This window comes from Dromaius novaehollandiae, chromosome 8 (assembly GCF_036370855.1).
Source record: "Dromaius novaehollandiae isolate bDroNov1 chromosome 8, bDroNov1.hap1, whole genome shotgun sequence".
Lineage (NCBI taxonomy): Eukaryota > Metazoa > Chordata > Aves > Casuariiformes > Dromaiidae > Dromaius > Dromaius novaehollandiae.
Genome location: NC_088105.1, coordinates 30,894,667 through 30,914,202, shown reverse-complemented (window position 1 = coordinate 30,914,202; position 19,536 = coordinate 30,894,667). Strand labels below are relative to the sequence as shown.

Below are 19,536 nucleotides of genomic sequence, written 5' to 3'. Positions count from 1 at the left end.
TTCCCTTGAACATCCCACTACCAGATGCAAGGTAGGTGCTATATGCCTATGGAAGGATGACTCTTCTGCCTGGGTTTAAGATTTGCCCTTGGAGAAAGGTGGCCAAGAGTGGGCCATGTTAACTACTGTGATGGCAAGAGCCTGTCCCACAGCATTCCCACTGTGTCTCTCCTCAGTTTTTCTTGAGCATGGCAGGGAGCAAGCTGCGGGCATGCCTTCTGTGCATGCACAGCGGTTGATTTGCACAGTATAGTAAATTCAGTACTGTTGCATTCTGTGTTTTTGACCAAATAAAGAATAATAGATCTATCCTGGACTAGGGAGGAATATTGTATCTACTGTTAGTGGTAGGCTTGTCTTTATGGTTTTCTCATAGCACAAGCGGGTGGCTATAACATAACAACTTAGAAATTGCTGTAACACATGTGATCTTAGTTGACCTCTGATTTTACAGGCTCATCTAAACAGAGGATTCTCATTCCTGCTACCCTATAGCTAAATTAATCAGACTCTATCCTGCAGGCCAAACTCTGCCTTCAGGAACACCTGTTCAGTCACATTGCTTCAGCAGATCTTCTTGAGTGTAACTGTTTGGATTTGGTAAATGTGGTGTGTTGGTGATGTACAGATGGGATAAAAATCTGTATGTCTGCCTGTGTTAGCTTTGATGGTTTTGCCTGCGTAAATGTAATGTAAAGTGTTAACCAGCTTCTAAGTAAAGCCCACAGATCATAGTCTAGAAGCACAAAGAAGGAAGATCTGCTAAGCATATACAAGTCACCAAGAACTTGATTTCATTTTATGTATTTTATTGAGGTTCTAAGGACGTCAAGCAGCCTGGCACTTTGAAGCATCAGGCTGAAGCATTGGGTCATTATCCACTTGAATGATCCTCTAATGCTGCTGTCCTCTGAAACCGCCTGCTGTGGATGCTAGTGCAGTCTCTGCGTTTTAGTGTGGTCTCTGGTTTTACAGCCATCTTGAAGAAGTCGTGAGGAAAGCAACGTAGTAAATGGAAATCATGAAATATTTTCAAGTGAGGGAGTTCCAGGGTAGCAACAACTGTGGGAGCTCTAGGAAGACAAAACGTTGGCAACTAATGATGTTTTAACCACTGCATTGTCTAGACTTGCTCAAGCCCCAACTTTCTCATGTGAGAAACAAAAAGCGACGCTTAAAACCATCTTTGAAGTCTTTTTTTTTTATACATCATACATCATAGTAAAGCAAGAAAAAAAGAGCAAGCCCAATCTTGCTTTTCTTATGGATCGCTTGAAGTGACTGACTTTCAGCTACCATGTTGGCCGTTTCTTGATCTCTGGACTTTGTTTTGATGAAATAACAGACTTTGTGGCACGATGGGAGAATTTCCAGTGCACTCATTGTTCCTTTGTAAAACACAATAGACATCTTGAGGGTATTGCTCTTGTTTGTTTTGCTTTTAGTGATCCCTTTGAAGGGTTATGGTGGTCTTGTTACATGAACTCTAGAACTCTTTCAGTGCTTGGTTTGTTCTGTGGATCCTTTTGATTTTTTTTTTCTTTTTTCCCTCCCTTTTAAGGAGGGGGATGGAAAGAGGGACAGGGAGGGAGTGGTGGAAGGAATGGGAAAAGGAAAGCTGAACTTCTCTTTAAAGTGTAGACTCTTGCTACTGGTAAAAATCTAGATCCCATACAAAAACTGTTCAAAGGACCTTTGGCTTCCCCTTCTCACAGGAGGGAAGTTCTGTTGACAAAACATCCAAAGCTGTAGAACGCTAATTTAAATCCTTGAAGAAAAACCTTTTTCTTGACCTTTGCTGCCTTCCTATCATTGGATTTCATGCTCTTTACTTTCCGGCCATAAAAGAGCAGCTGGTGGGGAGGGACAGGGGAAAATGCACATTCTCCTGTGTACCTGTTGAGTATTGAATATTTGTTTCCTCTTGACTCAGGCATGTTGTAATAACTAAAGTGTTACAGAATGAACATTTTAATGAGATTTATAAATTCCTGGTGTAACCTATTTTTCTCTCTGTTCTGTTCCTGAGTATGGTTAGGACTTCTTTTAAGGATTTGTTGGTTTGGTTTGGTTTGTGAGCTGCAGATAGTTCTTTTGGTTTTGAGAAACACCTGTCCTCCTTGTTATACCACAAAAAGGATTCTGGATTTTGCTCCTTTGATTGCCAGAGCAAATCTGACCAAGCTTTCTGTTCAGCTGTTACGACTGCCCATTTTTTCTGTGCAGTTAATCACTCTCAAGACAAGTCCCACAGGTAGCATCCTCCCTCTAGTAAACAAGCACGAAACAGTATCAAATACATCCATTCAAGCACATTTCTGTGTGTCTAACACTGCAGCAGCATGGGCTGGGAGGAAAATTTATTGGTAGTGCCTAGAGAGACTAATACCACGGGGGAAAGCATTTTCAAGGAAATGGTTCCCTGTTTGGGTAATGAGAGCTTATAAAAAGCCATGAACAGCCTGTTTGTGTCATTCACTCTGGCAAATAGCTGCAAGATGAGATACTAGAACGAAAGAAATACAGTTTGGGGAAGTTTTGGAGCCAACTCGGGGGTCCTTTGAAGAGAAAGAAAAGAAAGTTATGTGCTCATCCCTGGAGCCTGGTTTTGCCGGTGACATCTCTCTGACTTAGGGTTTGGCAGAATGAAAGACTGAGGAAATAATGAGAATTCCATAGCTGCCTGTTTTGTTTTTGGAGAGAGAGAGGGGGCAAAGGTATTTGTTTTCAAAGCGTGATTACAATGGATGGGGAGTTTTTCGCTCCACCTCTGATATTTATGGTCATGCAAAGTGAGACAGTAAAAGACACCTGTTGGAGCAGGTCTAAATTTGGAGTGTTTCCTTTTAAGATACTGTTGGCTGTTTAAGGGTGAGTTAAGTCTTCGTGGGTGTTCCAGCTGCACAGATGCAGGTGCAGGTCTTCTCCTAGAGAATACGTTAATAAATCACCATGACAATCCCAGCTACTTATTACCTCATACATTTCAGACAGAAAGGAATACCTCATCTCTAAATATATATATAGTACTAATATGACTAACCTTGAAGTAACAATACAGATCTGTTTTTAAGATACTTTAATAAAAACAGGGGGGTAAAGCAGGGGAGGAATCTTTTTCTTCCCTTTCCCCTTGCATCACAAAAGTAAAAATGAATGGTGTAGTATCATTTTAAAAGTCACTGTTGCCAAGTGGGTAGGTAGTGGGAGTTCAGAAATAGCTTTGATACACTTGATTTCCTTTCTGTTGCCTTGGGACGTTGCTTTTTTTCTGCTGATAATTTGTTTTAAATAAGTGGATCATCTATAAACGCTCTGTGACTTCCTTAGCGTTTCTGTTGTCCGAAACTGCCCTCCTTGGGAAACAAGCATCTCGGAAATACTTTGCCACTCCAATGGTGCTTCATTTGTTTTTGTTTCAAAATATAGCTCCATGAGAAAGAATGGGAGTGACACAGTTACAGGCAGGTGCTCCGCTGTATAAAACATCCTAAACTAGATCCTGGGCAGATGTCCTCTTTCAGACCCAGCTGTGCTGGTGAAGGGGGTTACCACCTCCAGGCTGTCCATCCAGCCCCCATCTGGATGTATGAGTGAGTACTTCATAAGCCACTTACAAAATGAGTCGGATTACTTTTAATAGATTAAACAGCAGGACTTTGATAACGTGGTTCATTTTGCTCTGTTCATTAGGGAGTCTTCCCACAAGCAGTACCACTGGCAGATCTGAAGAGAGGGACGTGATAACTCAACCCAGTAGGGGAACCCTGAGGAGCAATGGGGGAAAGGTCCAGGGAACCATAACTCCTTTGCTGTACTCAGCTGCCTGCAGAGCGAATATATATGTATTTGTTCTGGTGTTGTTCCCATGTTGGAAAAATTGGTAGTCTTCAGTATTAGCAAACTTCTGTTAGTAAGTTTTCTTTGCATACAGTGATGTTTTGAGGAATACTGTGAAAAGGGGTTGGAAGTTTTGCTTTTTCTAAAAATGTGACTTTTTGAGACTGATGTATTGGTCTTTTTGTCTTTGCTATTATTTCAGATCTGCTCTTTTCATAAATAAAAAATTTTCTGATTAGCATCCAGAAAACAAATCTGGTTCTTTTTTGCTCCTCCATCACAAAAATAAAAGTTGTTTGTGTGAATTTAGGTAATGATCCCTTTGCAGATGCGCAAGCCAGAACAGAATCTGGTTCCCCTTCCCAGAACTGAATTGGTTTCACAGTACTAGTAGGAATTTAGAAAGTTGTAAAAAGTTATTTTAGCCAGTAAAGTAAGCAGATCTGACTCTGAATCAAAACAGGGGAACTGGGCCTATTGAATAAGAGGGTGCGATTTTTACACACTAACTTTTCAGACTATAACCACACTTTTAAAACATTGGAGTAACTTTAATCATACTTCTCTACAAAAGAGGATCTTGCTGAACACTTAAACAACAACTCACAGGCCAACGGTCTGTTGCTGAAGCCACGAGTTGGGAATAGATGTTCTCAAGATGCCGTTGGAGATCTTGCTTGCCTGTTTAGAAGTTCTCAGTTTACTACGAGTAACTGCTATAACCTAAAATGAATTAATTTTCTCAGAAAGTATGCCTTTTTATTATGCATTTAAACTTTGCTCAACTTGTTATGCTTTTTCTGAAAATACATTGGGGATGACTATAGCTTTCAACTTCAGAGGTGGAATTTTTTTTAATAATGTGTTGTTTTTAAAATAGATATAGAGAAATATAAAATACTTTAATTCATTGTTTTTATATTTTATGTTTGTGCAACAAATATGAATATACTGTGAAAGCAGTTTTTGAGACATTGAGCTTTATATATTACAGAACATACTGTTATTGCTGTTTTTAATACTGTTGCATCCACTGGATTTTATTGTGTTTTGCTGTTGCTATATTTTTTTATTCATTCAGTGATGGGTTGAAAGAATGTACACCATATCCGGGTCCTGCTTATAAAGGCAAGGGCATGCCATGTCTTGATAGCTGTATAGGTAAGAAGTCATGAATCTTAAAATCTGGAATTTTTAGAATTGGAAATATTAGCAAGAACACTTTTTGAGTTTAGCCACAGAAAGACTTATTGGCAGTGGATCTAGCTGGACTACAAGCTTTTTGCCAGCATTACAGAAAGCGTAAGACTAAAAGCGGAGAGCACGGGACTCAGCATTTGGTTTCTAACCATCAGTAAACCTATGTTGCCTGGACTGTCATTAGTCATTTGTCTGCCTACTGCTGTGGTCTCAGATCAGCAATCAGCCCGTGATTCTGTTCTACTTTTCAAAGTTTTCAAAGGAGGAAGAGATGACTGTATTGTTTGGAGGCTGCGAGTGCATGTGACTTGCTAAATGCAGTGCTTCGTATGAGTCATCGCGCCGGACAATGCTGGGGCTGAATCTCATTGTTCCTCTAAACGAGGCTTGGGTCTCGAAAAGATGACAAATGTTCTGTTCATTTTAAAAAGATGTTTTAATATTTTAATACAGTTGCCGCTGTGTCTGTAATTTTTAGCAGTGCAATGAGTTTAGTTTATTTCACAAAGTAGGTGGGAGCTGTATCCGTCACTAGTTCTTTGTGTGTCACATTTACCCTGGTTGATCCAGATGTAACCTGTTTGAGCTAGAAGTTCCTCTGCATGGTCTGGTTGGGGGAGAGACACAGAATGATCAAGATTTTGCTTTGAACCTATGTTTTCAGCCATAGTACGTGTTTGATGAGGTATAATGTAGCTAGTTGTTGAAATCTTGGGGTTTCGGCTTGTGTCCGGCAAACCCAGGATGACCAGTAAGTGATGAAGGGGCACAGACTCCTTATTGTGCAGGCGGGATGGTACAGAGGAAAAAGTCAGAGGTCAGAGGAGTTATCCCTGCTTGTGTGAACGCTGTCAGGCTCTCCCCTACCACATGTCCGACATGTGTTACTCATCAGCGGGATGTGGGACTCCATGACGCAGAGCAGACTGGAATGCAGAGTTAGTTAACACCCGCTGTCGGGGAATTTATCAGCCAATGTGGAATACAGGGGGGAGGAAACTGCCTGGTTTAAAGCAAAGTAAGGGTGAAATGAGGCATGTGACTGTTCCTCTTCAGTTAAAAAGTCTAATTCTGCTTGGGGCTGAGGGCCTGATTGCTTAGCCCAAGCAAAGCTTACTCTTGTGGTTCCCTTACCATGTTGTCTGTCTGTCTTTTTTTATTATTATTCTCTACTGTCATGTTTAGCAGAAGCTTTTTCAGTGGGCTGGAGGGAAATACCTGTGGGATTTTTGCAAGGCGCTATTAATCTAGCTCATGCTAAGAAACCTGCATTTTGAAGAACCTTTCCTTCAGCCTGGTCATTGAGATCCCAAACCGCTAACTCGCAGGGATACATAAAAGTGATAGTGATAGCCTGTCTATTAAAATTAGCAACGCTTGGTATCAGTTGAACCACAGTTGCATAATTTTTTTAATGCTAACTTATTACACTTACTTCTTAGCTACTGTGAACTCTAACCTGGATGATTTGTTCTGGTGTTTAGCACTATTAAGAATAACGCAAAAGCCCTAATGGAAAGAGTCAGAATGTACAATTAGCTGCTTAAAGGTATATATGTGCGCTTGTGATCCTTATTTCACTTTCTGCTTTACTCCTAGCAAATATGTATCTTTCAAAATGTTTCCATTCATTCAGAATACAATGCTGAATTCCCTCTTGAATAGCCGTTGTGTGGTTCTCCCCGAACAGCATTGTGCTGGCAGTTTCTGGAATTACACAGGAAATGAAGAGCATAGCAAACTTTCCTTTCTCTTGCGAAGACGCGCTCCCCGGGGGTCTTCCAGTGGATCGAGCAAATAGCAGAGATCTCTTCCTAAGGGCAGCAGCATGTCCTCTACGTTTCTGCTTTGAGCAATAATCTTTGTTTTCTCTGGCTTTAAATCCCTCTTTTTCTCTTCTTCAAATTGACTGTACCTTTTCTCCAGCTAATAAAGATTGGATATAGATTGCTTCTGCTAGTTGTGAAATTTCTTATCCAGCCATCATAGAGATTTCTCATAGAACTCCCTCCTTCCCCAGCCACTGACCATGAAGTACTCAGCTAGGAATTAAGAGCAAGTGATGATTAGACCTTCATATGCTGACTGGCAATGCAGTGTTACACCTTCCACAATTATGCATTTTAAACATAACTTACATGTACCTGCATACCTGCCGATTGGCCAGCAATAGCTGTTGTTATTTCTTTAAAGAATTTCAAGATGACCAGCTAATCTTAAAGGAAAAAACCCAAACAAACAAAAAAGACCCCCAAAAAACCAAAAGAGGAGAGAAGTATTCTTAATTTCAGATTAGTGGAAGCTCAGGAGTTCAAAAAATGTAGGGTCAGTCAATGCATACAGATTTAAGGGTGCTCAGAGAAAAAATGGCTGATAGACTTTAAGCTCCAAGGGTTGGAAACAAACCAATAAGAAAGCAAGTGAAATTCAAGTTAAAGGTGAACTTCTAGTTTTTCTGCGTATAAATCCTCTGAGCAGCTGGTGATATTTGCAAGAGCACAAGAGACTTTTCAGTATTCCCTTTGATTTTTTTTTCTTTGCTTTATTATTCTCAAGCTGTAGCATTAAATATCATTTCAGAGGCCATGTATGTCCCTAGCTTCTCTCTGTCTTGCCTCTACAGTACAGGTGTTCATGCATATATATGTGTGTATGTGTGTGTATATAAATATATAGAGAGCATTGTTCACTTTTAATGCACTGGTACAGCATTTATAGAGCTCTTTCTTTATTATTATTATTTCTTTTGCTTCCTAATCACCCCCCATCCCCACCCCCAGATGAGCTACAGCATTGCTGAAAGTCTCTGAAATTCTCACTTTCATGACTTTGAATCTTAGCCAGGTAGAACAGTAATAACAGAATCATGGCCAGCGGTGCCATAAATTTCAGCTAAAGTACAGGGGAAGAAAGCTGATTTCTGTTTGTACTATTGTTAGAGATATTTATGCAGGGCAGGTCTTTCAGCAAGTGTGATTATTTTCAGAGAGGCCCTCTCTCCGTTCTTGCATTAGAATGGGCTGGGAATGTGTGTGGGGAACAGCACCTGAGGAACAGCAGCCATACAGAAGGAATAAAATCCCTTGAGAATAAGACTTCTCTTTATGGCCATTTTTCACTTCTAAGGCCACTTGAAAAATATTGTTCTTCAGGTAGATCTTTTTCCTAGATCCCTGGGTTAGCGTTTGGGTGCTTGCCATTTTCCCAGACCAAGAAGCTACTGGAGATTTAAGCTTTTCAAGTAGGAAAGTATGCAAGCACATATTTTGCAGCACCAGACGCTATTGAAAGAATAATGGACCCTTCCCACATTCAGCTCCATTCTTCTTACAGTCACTGCCAGACCTCTGGAGCCACTGCGCTAGCAAATGATTACATTCTGTTTCTCTTCCGTAACTCTTCCTAAACAAAATCTTAATTGAGACATTGATTTATACAATTTAGATTCCTTTGTTAGTGAGTTAAAGGTAGCCTCTGGTTATTGAGGGGATGGATCACTGAGCCAAATTACCGCTTGCTGGTATGTTTTTCTATATCTTACTACTTGAGAAAATGGTATATATTTAAGATCTGAGGAGTATGTCTCTTGCATGTGTTTGTTTTAGATGCAAGTCGTGATAGTGTAGCTCTAGAATGCAGGATTCTGTGTTTTTTTCCAATTTGCCTTATTATATGAAGGCAGAGACTCGAAAAAATTAGACTTTGACATGTTTTTGCTCTGCCCTTAATATTTGGCAGCTGAAAAGGACAGATTATGACACTAGGGAAACTATATAGATTACAAGGTTTTATATGTGGCAGGGATAACCTCATGCCTGGGATAAAAAATGACTTTTTGTGTCCTGGACATCTGTTGACTTGAATTATTTGCAGAAAGGTTATCTGACCTTATTTCCTAGTAATTTATAATTTTCTTTGGGGGGGGGGGGAAAGAGAGATGTTAATCTGTTTAATTGTTATAGAGAGCCATTAAAGTAAGCAACCTTTCTGTTTACAGAGGAAGAGTTCTCTTGTTCTGTAAGTGATCTGGTGCTGGAAAGAATGTAAATTAAAGTGTGAATTGATATACTCTCACCTGTTTGCATTAAGAAGATAGCCTTATAATTAAAGTATGAAAAAAGAGATCCTGCTTCTCTACCTGGCTTCGTGGCCCCTAATTTTTATCTCTTACTTTCTTCATTTTTAAATGAACATAATATTACTTTCCTGCCTCATAAGAGCATAAATCATGAATGTTCATATCAGCACTGTAAATATAAAATGCTGCTCCGAGTATGGGGTATTAACTGTTGGCTTTCCTACCTTTAGAATCAGAATAGTACTTCTACAGAAAGCAGCTGCTGTAACATTGCATACTGTATGAGTTACAAACCATGTTTAAATCTAGATGTTTGCTTTCAGCACTTGCATTTCTGCATATGTCAGACCCCAATAGTATTTAAATGTATTGCTGTGTAGTTTATTGTGTATTATATTGTTACATGCTGCTGTTCTTATAATCACTCTACTGTCTGTAATTTCCTTTCAGTTTAGTCATTTATTCTCCAGTCCTTCATACAAAAGCACTGGACATACGGTGAAAAATAAAATGTTTTGTTTCGCATTAGCAAGCCACTACTCCTGGGTATATGATCCAGATTGCAGATAGGTGGTTCCTTGTGTACACCTGAACTGGCTTTGCAAACAGTGGCTTGAACTGGTGCTGCTTGTAGCGCTGCACCTGAGCTCGCATGCAGGTGGCTGTACTGCTGCCAGGACCAGGCTAGCCGTGCCAGGGCAGTGGCGTAGCTGTGTGCAGAGCATGGCCTCGGAGCTAACAAGCCCTCCTGGGGCTCACAGCACGCCACAGAGGTCCCAGAGGGACTCGCTAGGAGCCAGCTTTGGTGCAGAAACAGTAGTAGCATTGTGTAGGTTTTCCGAGGTCTCTGTTACTCGGGATGAAGGAGAAAAGGTGATATTTCTTAATCCTAGTGTTTGTTTTGCTGTCGTCTACTTTCAGCACAGTCATCTGATGGCGGTTCTTGAACTCTGAAGAATGACATTTTTATTACCAATATGTACAACTTTGGTCAGCGCTTTCAGGTTCTACCAAAATGCAAATGTCAAGTAAGAGTTAAAATCCTTTATAGTTCTTACTTCAAATAGTTTACTTTTTATAGCAGAAAACTAATTCCCTTTAGAAAGTGATCACTCCCAAGAGTACTTGTTTTCATTTCTCCTAAGACGTTTTAAAAGCATGCCAACGATTTCTGCATTAAAGCGTCTTTTGACATGATTTGGGCTGCCAAGTGAGCTTCTCGTGTGTGCTTTTTTGTGAAAACTTTATTCATGAAGAGAAGGAGTTAGTTTTCCAAATAACAGATTGTGTTAATAAAGCAAAAGGTGATGCTGCCCTGCGAAATAGTGGCCCCAGAGAGATCACGTGCATAAATGAGGATATAATGAACATGTACGTCAAGAATACTACAAACAGCAGAAATGCCAAATGCTAGGGCTGAAGCACAGCTGAGGAACCTGCTGGAAAGAAGTGTGTCATTTTAGCTATTCCTTCGTTTTTGTGTTTTTCAGTTATAAAGGATAGTTTTCACCATAACGAAGGCAGAAGGCTGCAGCAAAATAATTTAAAGGCTAATTTCCCCTTGACACTCCTTCTGTCCATTGACTTCGTAGTTTTCATAAATAAAAATGTGTTGTGTCCACTGTGGAAGTGACTCGTAGATTCAATTCAGGACTCTTGAAAGCTTTCCATCTTTTTGCCTGCTCTATGCCTGCTGTACCACTGTTGATTTCCACTTTTCTTAAAATGGCAATAAGAAAACTTAAGTTTTAATTCAAGAAAGTCTCAGTGTGAGTATCCAGAACCTAGATGTCTTAAGGCACTGCTGTTTCCTAAGGTTTCCAGATATGCTGGCATATAGCTGGTGAGTCATTTTCATCATTGGTCAGATATTTCGGAAAGTTACTGTATGGTGGAGAGATGAAAGCTGAACTGAGCTGTTCATGGTAAGAACAATTAAAGTTCATGAGGACTGTGGGGAGGTACTACCTTATAGCAATTTGAGGCTACAGCCAGAAGTGTGCGGCGCATGTGTGATAGTCAAGGACAATGGCAGTGCACACAGGTGGAAGATGGCAGGGCCGTATCTTTGCAAAGGCTGAACTGATTTCAAAGTGCCATGTTACTGGTCAAAATTGTTGATGCCTGCTTGCTGCAGGCTGGATAGAGCCTTGGTATGGAGAGTTAGATGAAGTTATACAAAGGAAGGAAATTACTGAGCCTTGAAAGCATTCCTTGCAGGTTGGCGTTGACTTGAACGTGAGCTTTGTCTCTAAAAGTAGGCGGTCTTTTCTTATTTACACTTAAAATTGATATTCTAAAAATTCTGGGATGTTTGGGCTTCTAAATCTAACATGAGGAAGGACAGCTATACAGTGAAAGAAGTGTCCAAGAACCCATTCTTAGCAGTCTTGTTCGTTACCTTAAATAACGTTCCCCTAAGTGCCACTGTTAGTGTCCTGAGTAGAGTCCCACGCTGGTGTCTCTGAAGAGGTAACTTTGTAATCCACTTGGATAGTAAGACCCACAATAGGTCTTAATATAAAAATGATCGGTTGAGGTTAACTGTTACCAGAATGTACAAAGCAAAAGTTTTGCTGCTACTTGATCATTTTGTGCTTACTTGCTAAGCTGAGATTTTTACCAGTTATATTTATTTATCTTTTCTGAGAATCTTTTATTAATGTAGCTACTTCGCTGCTGAACGACAGCATCTTTTTGCACACTGCTGGGTCGCTTCTAGCTTCGTTTTGAAAGGAGAGGTTATCCTTTTTTTTTTTACTAGAAATGGAAATGTGCTGTATGGTTTGTACTTCCAGAAAATTCTTCTGGATTTTAGTTTGTATTTGATTTTTGGCTGGTTTGCAAGAATATATGCTTCAATTGATGCAGTCACGTTTTTGATTGAGAACATACATAGTTTGTATACATGGAAAAAGTATCATTTGCGTGTAGGGAAGAGCTCATGGGAGTGCGTTTGAGAGCGCTTATCTGCACCTGGGCATATAAGTTTAACAAATGATCTTATGTGTATCCGTTGTGTATTTGTTTCTTTTTATCAATGTACGTCAGAGGTCTGAATACAAATAAAGTGTGCTATGCGGGCTAATTAAATCAATGCCTCTGTAAAAGAGCTTAGTTTCTGGAATTGCTCTTGTAAATCTCAGATATAAACAAAAACCTAGTTATTTTTATATCGTTTCCCTCTGCCTCATGTATGTGATTCTGGGAGTTGGGGAGTTATGTTTGTGCTTTTATTTTTATAGCAGAATATTTGTGTGGCTGGATTTTTATTGAAGCATAATTCCTGGTTTCCTTAAAGCTGAGCTGTGCTACTGTACAGTCGAAACATGCATTAATTTCAGAGTAACTGTAAAAGGTTGTTCATTTTGAAGCCGTCAAGGCAGCAAAATTGTTTTCAAGGGTTTCTTCATTAAGAATTGTTTGCCACTTTTGTAGAAATTGCTGCTTCAGCCACTGAAAGTAAATGGGAAGCTTTTCCTGAAAGAAGGATGTACAAAGAACAGCATTTAGGCCACGGGGTCTTACTGTCCCTCCTTCTCCTGCCCTACTTGCCTGTGGATGATGCAGGTACCACTACTTTTTATTCTGTTTCCTTTCACTTGCGTGCTGGGATGAGCAATATCCAGAGGCTCCGTTTAAGCTGAAGTTGGCTTTAGTTCTTTCTTGGTTAGTTTATAGTTTCCTCACAGGCTGTGAACGCCTTGTGCTAGTTCCTTTGAAATGCAGAACAAAAAGACAGTACCTGTGTTAAAAGCTGAGAACCTAAATGGATTATACGATTATGGATACGGTCCTTGCTTGCATTAAATCTCATATTCCAGCTCTCTGAAGTAAACCCATCTTTTAATGAATTCCTATATAAATATTAAATCCACTTTTTGTTAATATAGAGGTATCTGAATTTTGTTATTCGCCATAACCAGTTTATTGCCTCTAGCCAGTGATGTCTACGTCACTACCACGAAAGGCATACTTGACAGAGGGCTCAGTTGCTGTCTTCTCCTTTTGCTTTTCAATCCTAGCTTGTGATCAGCAGTGGAAATAGTTCTGTACTATTGCTTTCATTATTAGGGACCATTAAAGCCTGGATTAATAACATTTCTCCTATCTGTTTCATTGCTGAAGCCAAGCTGTGTCTCCAAACAAGTAGTGTGCCCATGTCCCCTTATCACAGCCATAAGACACTTGCTAGTTTTAGCCAAAAACTGGGTTTTGCAATTGCATCTGCAAAAAAATATTATACCAGTATTTAAATTGTGAAAATACACTGAGCAGTGTCTTATTAGCTGTCAGGACAACTTTTCCTTCAAAAATATATTTTTTAAATGACCAATGACTGTCTCTTGTATTTATTACAAAGGCAGCTCCCTCACAACCCATCTGCTGTATGAAGTGCGCTAGCACACGCTGGGATATGCAGAACGATGCTCTTGTTTGCACGAAGTTTCTCGTTCAGCAGTAGCCATCCAGGAGAAGGAAGCTAACTTACTGCTCAAAATACCAGCTCACTGCATTGAATTTGCCAGGATTTTCTTCTGTCCATTGTGATATTCTAATTGCCACTGTGATCACCGTGAAAAAGGGAAAAAAGTCCTCCTACCCAGCCTTGAGCTGTTATTCAGGTCCTATTAATTGGTGAAAGAGGAGAAAGATTTTAGAAATCCAACCCTGTCCTTAGCATGTGGTGCGTATTTATGTTTATGTTCAGCTGGGGTTTAATGTTGTAGTGCTCCAACTTTACGTCCTCCCGAAAGCATTTTAGGTGTAAGCTTACTTTCTTATAGTAAGTAATATGATGCAGCAACTTCTGTTATAGCTATTAAAAGATCTGGAAATTTTAAATCATGAGTAATCTAGTTTAACCAGAAACTACTCCAGCATGGTTCTAACCGCTGTAATTACTTGTTTAAAAAATGTAAATTTAGACTTTGGGTGGATGTTTCACCCTTCTTGTGGTAACAATAGATTTTCCTGAGTGGGTTGGTGTTTTGGTTTTTTTTGTGTTGTTTTTTCTGATGCGTATGTTCATCATCCCACAGTATTTCTGATGGTGTTTTGTAAAATGCCAGTTAGCTCTTAAAATAGTTACTCATAAAGTTGTTCTGAGCTGAAAGGACAAGAGTTCTCTGCACTTGATTTCTGTCTGATTTCAACTCTCCTTTGGTTTTAAATTCAGCTGTTACTCTACAAAAAGATGCTGTATTTTTTAATTGCAAGTCTTTGTTTTAATGAAGCTCCTATTTGACTGTCAAAGTATTTGTTGACAAGTTAAATAGTATCATTTCATTTGAAACTAGAAAGGAATGCAAATATCCTAGTATTTCTTATGTGATGTTCATATCACTCAGGGGATTTCTTCACTGCAGAATTGGGCTATATTCTACTGCTGGCATTTTCCCTAGCCCTGATGGCTGTCTGTGCTCAGAAATCTCATGGCTCAGGGTTGATGTTGCCCTAAATCCAGACTAGCATGAATCTGTGGCTGTGTCTGAATAATTGGTTGAGTCACTGCTTCCGCTTACCCGAGCCAGGAAACCCCTCTGTTTTTCTGCAGGGAAGCAGCATTCATCACGTCTAGCTGTTAATATCTTACTGTAGTTTCTCCTAAAATGTATTTTCCTTATATGTAGACCAGTCTGTGTCCTGGCCACCACAGCCAGGCTCCTTCTGCATTGGTGGCAGAGTCTAGTTTTGTACCTGCTTTCTTTTAATTCCTGGCTGAGATGAAGCTGTTTTCATTAACTGATTAAATACTTAGACATTTATAGTTGTCTGTTAAGATCTTGTCAGGATGAATCATGCTTACTGTGTTACCAACTGCTAAAATGTCCACATTTAAAGTGGAGTTGAGATGTGAATAGGTATGACTGTAAAACCTTGTCATGAATCAAAAGTGAGACAGAAGCAGTAGGTTCCAGGGGGAAATCAAAAGGAAACACAGGTCAAAGCATCAGTCTAGGAAGCTACAGAACCTCAAGGAACAGGAGCTAAGAATAATTCACTTACTGTAGATGAAGGAAATGAGTGTTGCCAGATTTACTGCAGAGGACATCCTACATGGGCTGGATTTAGGTAGTTTTTGGTAATTTAAAACATAACACTTGAATTTTTCCCTTCTTCGGATTCAAAGCCCATGTTGTCTGTCTTGTTTTCTAGACTCTGAGTGTTGGGGGCAGTCAGACACCGCTCCGTCTAACACAACACATGCATTGCTGAATAATGCTTAAGATGTAAAAATTGGATGCGCTCTTTTCTTGTCTGTCTGTCTGTTTTGTTCTCTCTGTCCATTCTTCCTTCTAACCCTAATGGCTTGCTGTCAGTCTCTTGTCAGATCGTTCTTGGGTTCCATGAAATGTAACTGTGGAAAGAGAGATAAATATAATGCAGTGGAGTTTGCATGCGTTGCCTTTTAGTTTGTATTTTAAAAGGAGAATGCTGGCTGACTTTTGCAAACGTGGTGGTTTGAATGCATATATATATCTTCTAAACAAAGGGAGACATGCATCTTCTGTCAGAGGAGCCCATTTGCTTTTCAATTGAAGATCCTGCCAGAGGAAAGTGAGTGATCGGGTATGGCCTGTGCACAGTAACAGGTTGCAAGAGGGATTTTTAACTCTGATAAACTGATGGTGCAGAGGAAGGTGGCTTTCATGAGGTACCTGGAAGGTTGTTCACAATGGGAAATCTAAAGGTATGTGTGACAGCTATGGTTTGTCCTGCTTCTGGGCACTGCACTGTGAAAGGGAAATGCTTATTTTCAGCTTGGCTTTTCCGCTTCTGATTTTCCTTGCAATTGGGGGTGGGGTAGGGTGAGGGGTTCTTTTTGACTGTGTGCTTCAGTAGTCTGAAGGTAGGCAATGAGCTTAAATCTCTGAATTTTGCAGACCACAGATTATAAATTGTAAAATCCACCTTACCTGGGGGGCACAGAGTGTCTTTTGAGCCTTATTCAGCAAGGCTGTGACCAGTGAGTTGCACTGTTCTGGGTACTGTTTTGTTTGTCTTTGAGCCTAGGCTAGTGACATAAAGAAATTGTGGCAGCCTTGCTGTGTTCAAGCTATATATTGCTAGTGACCTATAGCTTTGACCTAGTATTTAGTTTCACTATTTCCCATGCATTTACTGTAATTATTTGATTTAAGAAAATATATCATATGTCTGCTGCTTAGCCCTTTGGGAACTGGCGTAGGAGGGATCAGCAGGAGCTGCTGTTCTTCAGTAGCCTCTGCACTATTCTCCAGCTTCAGCTGTTTGCTTAAAACTTGTTCTTCTTATGTGTTGTCATCCTTTCAGCCCTGGTGATTTTAGGGAACTGTTATTTACTAATGCGAACTTCCATTAAGCAGGAAGCAAAATGAGCTGAAGTTTGGAAATTATTAAGCTTACCAGGTGCAGGCTTTTAGCTCTTTCTCCTTGTTTAACAAAGAAAGCATTTCCCAAAGCTTGATTAAATCTCTTAAATCATAGTTTAGCCCTGCATAAGACAAATAAGCTCAAATACGAGATCTGAACCAAAGTGACTAAGCCATGTCCTGTTCTGTTGGAATTGAATCAGTTATAGTGTACAATAAACTATTTTATTGTCATCCTGGCCTTAACTGTAGCATAAGATGATTACATTGAATGCATATAATAATAAAGCTTACACTTTGTATATACTGCTTTAAATATTTTGGCAAACTATAGAAAGAACTTTTACGTGCAAGGCTTGATTAATTCTTTTCCTCTGTGTATAGAACAAGTAGCTGCCAGAGCTCAAGGGTAAAACCTATTAATAATGTCTCTCCCGCAGTTCCCTCCCTCTTTTACAGTGTATTCTGTTCATACTGAACTCTGTACTCATCATTTTGGTCTCTCTCTGTTGCTTTCCCAGTTTCTGCATGGCAATTTGGGGTGTTCTGGCAGAGTTGCATCTAGTAGAAAAGCATTACTGTAAAAGATTTGCATGAACTACGTGTTTCAGTGGAGGGCAGGGAAAGAGAAAAAAGGTAGGGTGGTTGTGGGGAGCCCTGGTTCTGGCTTTACTTCCTGCTGTTGTTAGATTATATAGTTGTAGTTGGTATAGTTGGTATGGCAGAGGCGACCTTAGATCCAAGCGTAGGGAAATGCCTTCCCCAGCAGCTGTGTCCAGCGTGCTCTCGGAGGGGTGCACATGCAGCCAGCGACACAGCCGTGCGTCTGCCAGGGAGCGTTCCTCTGATTTGTGCATGGGTAAAGAATTACTACTATTCTCATTTTTCTTTTTATATGGGGAAACTGAAGCAGGGCAAAGAAAAACAATTTGTGTAAGGTCACGGGAGGAGTTGGCAGCACAGCCATCAGAACCCCTAGCTGTTCAGCTTCAAAGTCAGGGAGATGGTAATGTTAAAGCACAAGGTTGGTGTCAAGATAATTACTCTTTTCTACAGGAGCTCACACTGGATCGTTATAAACCATTTTTTACCTGAAGCAAGTATTAATCCTGTGTACTAAGTGTTAACCTATACTCTTTATACTGAAGTGATTTAATCTTTGGCTGTCAATGATAGTAGGTTCCTTTACCAAAAAGTTTTCAGCATATTTTTGTCAGAAACAGGTTCATAACTTTTGTTACGTCTCATGGGCCTATTACAAACGTGATACAAAAAAAAGGCATGTGGTGAAGGTTTTAAATTAGAAATATTTATTATTCAGAAGACTTTCAAGCAGCTTAGCTCATTAAATCAATAAAATTTTTTGATTTTAAAAGTGCTTCCCACTCCTGATGCAGTGTCTCTTTAGAAGTAACAGCTGAAGGGATGGAATATTGTGTTCTCCTTAGGTAGCTGTCAGACACGTCTCCTGGCATCTGATGTTAGAGTTAAGTTGTGAATGTGGCATGTCCTCCATTTCCAGGTCCTCAAGGGACCAAAGTGTGTCTTTCTCTCTTTTGTTACAAAAGAGATTGTTACAAAATTGGGGGAGGAGAAACGGGGACAGCCTGGGGTGCCTCTGAGCTTGGAAACGGATGTCAGGGTCATGGGGCCCCTGGCACGTTTTGTAACACAAGTAGTAGTAGCCTATGCCTTCTTCAGATCCATCTTGGGGAAGTACATTTCTGCCAGACTGTGCCCCTTTCCCCTCTACTGCAGCTCTCTTATGCCACTGAAGTATTATTATTCTTCATACCGTGAACAGAAACAGTTTTGCCACTTGAGATCCTGCACCACCTAATTAAGCTTTACTCATTTCTTCTTTACAGTCTAGCAGAAAATAGGTGACTGAACAGAATTTTGCAGGATGGCCCAGAAACTGTCAAAGTTGTGCTGTGCACTGTCTACAGCTACTGCTCTTCAGCCCAGAGGTGGCAGCATTTCACTGGTGGGCAAAGTGGGCTTTGGATACAGTAGGGATATTCATTTTGCTAAGTGCTTTGGGATCTTTTTGGCCAAAAGCACTGTGTAAAATTAAGGTCATAAGGTGTCTGGGATTTTGAAGAGCCAACATAACAGTGGTCTTTCATTATTAGTGAGTTTACAGCCAAGAGCTGTCCCGTAAATGAGCAATGTGATTCTGAGATTTTTTTTCTTTAAAAGTAGGAATGCTTGAGACATTAAAGGTGGTCTGGCAGCTTTTGCTATAAGACTTCTTTTAGTGTTGATCTGTATACTGGTTTTATATCAACATGAGAACGCCTCTGCCGTGCAGACAATCAAGGGTCAGCCCTATGCATTGGATTAGATGGTAGGTTTCTTCATGTAAGAATACATATGGAGAATGTGATAGACTGGCTGCACAGACTATATGAGCTATGTGTGATTTAATTAGAAAAGAAATGAGAGTGGAATGCATAGTTTGCACTTACTGTGCTTTTATTTTTTTGAGAGGTATGAGGTTGGGGGAGGATGAACTAATACGCCACAAGTCAAGGGCGGACATAATTCGCATATCAGTTCAGAAGCCAGATTAATCATTGTAGTTATGATTGGTTTTTCACTGTGTCAGTGCTCGGATTAGAGTACAGATAGCCTCAGGTCTTGGAGCTTATTTAAAGACCTTCATATTTTCCATCAGCAGCTGTATGAAGTTAAAGGGAAAGAGGCCATGGGATTTCTCTTTCGCAGCTAGTTTATTTGGGAGGTGGTGAGGTTAATGTGGCAATATCCCATGCTTAGTAGAGAGGCTTTTTGGCTTTAAGCATTGTGTGTGCTCCCTTCAGATTTATGATTTTGACCCTAGCCTGGCATTATCACATTGTCAGTGGGAGTGCAGGGCTGGTTTGAACCTCCAGCTCTTGGCGGTAATCTCTCTTAATTAGTTTCCAGTTGAAACAATTGTCCGTCTTTTTGCCTTTAAACAGGGGAAGTTTGCTCTATCAGTGGTTGATTTCCCTGAGGGAGGAAATCCTGAGAGAGGTTATCAGGAAGAAAAAGCTCAGGGCTCCCCTTTCAAAGTAA

The 19,536-nt window shown here is 40.1% G+C and overlaps 1 protein-coding gene across 1 annotated transcript in view; it reads left to right on the top strand.

Moving 5' to 3' along the window:
- The window catches only part of EIF2B3 (eukaryotic translation initiation factor 2B subunit gamma), a 100,826-nt gene that overhangs the window by 27,184 nt on the left and 54,106 nt on the right, over positions 1 to 19,536 (top strand). The window lies entirely within an intron of this gene.